At 33.2% G+C, this 3,594-nt stretch overlaps 1 pseudogene; it reads right to left on the bottom strand.

Moving 5' to 3' along the window:
- Positions 1-2,696, bottom strand: LOC126702208 (protein NUCLEAR FUSION DEFECTIVE 4-like; annotated as a pseudogene).
- Between the last annotated feature and the right edge of the window lie 898 nt (positions 2,697-3,594).

Here is a 3,594-nt window from a genome sequence, read left to right as displayed (position 1 = left end):
TCATTTTAAAGAATGCTTTAATCTTTTGAGCATATAGAATCTCTTAGTACGTTGGAACAATGCAATGGCAAAAAGAAATCCTAAGAAAGCCAAGGATGCCTTGATAAAAAAAGATAACATAAAGCAACGAGTACCAAAGCAGGAGTGATCTTCACCACCGGCTTCCTTATCGTAAATATAGCCAATAACCCTAACAGAGAAAATATAAGATCCAATGGGACATGCTATGGCTATAGTGTTGAAAATAGTACCCATATGCCTAACCCCAATTATGTCCGAAGTAATTGTAGGCATTAATGACCACTGTGAACCATCACAAATGCCCATTAGAATTGAACCCACATATAACATTCCAGGAAATCCAGAAGCAATAACAAGGTGGCCAATCATCGTTGTTGCTAGAGTAATAGCTATGAACAACGGTCTTGCCCAGCCTCTGCTTGTGTGTAGTAAATAATCTGATAAATACCCAACTCCAACACGACCAAGACAATTCCATATATTCCATAAAGAGACCAAATTATTTACCTCCACACTAGTGCAATTGAGAGATTGTCCGATTTGGCTCAAGTTGTTTATCACAGTCTGCGTAGAGTCCATTCCACATACCATTGCTATGGAAAACAACCAGAAGTTTACAGTGCACATAGCCTGCAAAAGATTCATACCCTCTTCATCAAACAGAATTTTGTCATCTAAAGCAACATTAACTTGATCCTCTCCACTAGGTAGTTCATGATATGCTAGATCCTTTGCTAACAAAGTCTCAGATGAGGCGCCCATTGACTCAGTGTTCTCCATTGAAGGATTACTTTCAAAGGAAAACGTCTCTAGTAATCCCTTGGAATCATCCTTCTGGGCTTGGATTGCAATTCCAAGAGGTGATGCAAGTAGAAGCAAAAGAAGTATAAAGGTGAAAATGTGTGCCCATAAAGGTAAACTGAAGATGTTCCCCAAAATTATTATAATCATGAGATAACCAGCAATGATCAGAACAACTGCAGAGAAACAATTCAAGTGCTTCTTGTCATCGCCTGTGTTTGTTTTATAAATTTTCACCAAAAGCATGAGCACAAGTTGGATGAATGTAGGCAAAATAGCAAGCAGTAGAAGGAATGTGCTAGGCTTTCCCTTGTAGAATGTGTCATATACTTGAATTAGTATTGCTCCACTAATACCAGAACATCCCTGGCAAAGACAGAAGGTAATATTACAGGCATAGCATAGCTAAGCTTAAGCAAGAGGGATTACAAAAAGAAGTAAAACTTTTTTTTGTTGGCAAAAAGTCATATTTCTGTCTAGTTTAAGCAATCATTTTAGAATTAGAACTCATTTAGAAGTTTCACGAAGGCCATGACTTTCCACATAAAAAAAAAAACCTCTTAGCTTGATCATTACAACAGAAAAATGTAGCGATATTGTCAAGAATCAGGTCATAACACGTATGACTAATAAAGTCTAATAGTATAGTAAATTGTTGCCAAGAATCATTTTTTCCTTTTTGCTTCAATCAATTAGGAGGTTATGATCTAAAATTTCAACAATTTTGGGTAGGGAGTGGAATGGTTTGGCTAAAGGCTGAGATATTACTTCTCTATTTTAACTAATAAAGTTGTGATTTATATTTTATGGTGAGTATCAGCATTAAATTCAAGAGCTAAATAAGGAAAAATTTTCTCATGCATCAAGTGTTCATAATATATGGGCCACATAAACATAGGTGTAAGGATCCCACAAATTGTGAGATATATATATATATATATATATATTTGATATAGGAAATATATATATTTTTTAAATTTAATTTGAGACTTTAGTCATGGAAAGATTCGAAAGATGGTTCAAATTTTCAATCTCATAACTTGATTGTGATAATTCTAATTTCATTAGTTTAATCATAAATTATAGGAAAGTTTTGATAGTGATTTGGCTGAAGATTTAAAGTCATCCCCTAATGATTATAAGGGAAAAAGAAGAAGAAGAAAAATCCATCCCCTAATTATTTTATTTAGTAAGTATAGACTAATTATTTTTCTTTACAAATAATGCAAGAGATACTAGATTTTTTTATTTACATAAATCTTACAAAATGGTATATCTAACTTAAAAAACAAAGAAGCAAAAACATAATTTAAAAAATTATTTATTATGTTCCTAATGACCAATCAAATTAAAAATGTTTACTCAATTTTTTAACTTCATATGGGCAATCATAGAATAATTTAAAGATTTGTATGTACCTTCATGATGCCCACAATGGTCCCACTAAATTGAGGGAAGTTTTGCACACCAGAAACAACATTGGCTGTGTTAAAGAAAGTAATAGAGTGACTTGACAACAACATGAACAGACACATCACCGGCAACCTAGGCCGTTCGATTAATCCAACGACAGCAGCCCACATAAGAAAATACCCAAAGAAGCCCTGGATTGCTCACGCCAGGTGGACCAGCCATGGCCCACGAAAATACCCAGAGTAATTATTATTGTGTGTTACGGCGGTGTATAGTAACCCAGATAGTACCCCAGCAGATGAGCCTATGTCTCTAAAAACTGCCACGGTTTCAAGCGTTGATTGGTCGTAGCCTTGGCTTGATTTTAGAACAGAGGAGTAGACGCTGAAGGTGTATACACCGCCACTGCACTGAATCCACATGCCCACCGTCGCCACCCATTTGTTTCTCAACATCTCCATCGTTTTTCTCTTTTCTCTGTTTGGATGACAGGGTTTGGACACATAAATTTAAATTCGGGTGATTAAAATTTAATTACTTTTTTTTGGATAGTTTAAAAAGTGTCAAAAATTTTGATTTGATAAATCTACCAAGAATTTTAGATCCTTGAATTTGAAATAAGTTTTAAATCCATAAAATTTAGCAATTTATAAGACATACTTCCAATATTTAGAGAATTTTACATTCAAATATATAAACGCAACCTTAGATTTTTTTTTTCTTGCCTTTATCTATCTAGATAGGTTATAATCCCCCAAAATGGTAGTATTAGCTTATAAGGGTAGCCAAGTCAATGTGTGTATGTTTAGTGTTGGATTATTGGGTGGAAGGATGTTCTTCCATACCAATATCATTTGTCTTTTTTTCTCAAAAAAAAAAAAAAAAAAAAAAATCATTTGTCTTTGTGTATATAAAGTATGTATTTTATGAACTCCAACTCGTGTACTATTTCTACAAAGTTATATAAAAAAATCTCTTTCAAAGTGACAATGTTTTTCGAATTAGTCCATGATCGGATATTTTTGGAAAATAAAGACAGTCCATAATCCGAGGAACTTTGAAATATCAAGAATTGAGTTAAAAATGTTTTCTTGGGTTTCCGTTAGTTCAATTAATTCGAGTAAGAAATCTGACTTCAAATTGTGCTTACAAAAAATAATAATGAGTTATTTTTTTAATTGATGATTAAGTGTAATCACCATAGAGTGAGTCCTACATTCAAATAATATTGTATCTATTAAAAAAATTAAAGATGTATCAAAATGATTAGCTAATTCCTGTATAAGTGGCCTATTACTAAGCGGTATCAACCTAAAGCAGTATCAACTTAAAGGGTTTAATTCCAAGAATAACAAATTT

This window comes from Quercus robur, chromosome 10 (assembly GCF_932294415.1).
Source record: "Quercus robur chromosome 10, dhQueRobu3.1, whole genome shotgun sequence".
NCBI classification, from domain to species: Eukaryota; Viridiplantae; Streptophyta; class Magnoliopsida; order Fagales; family Fagaceae; genus Quercus; species Quercus robur.
The sequence above is the reverse complement of the archived record's forward strand: the minus strand, read 5'-3'. Positions and strand labels throughout refer to the sequence as shown.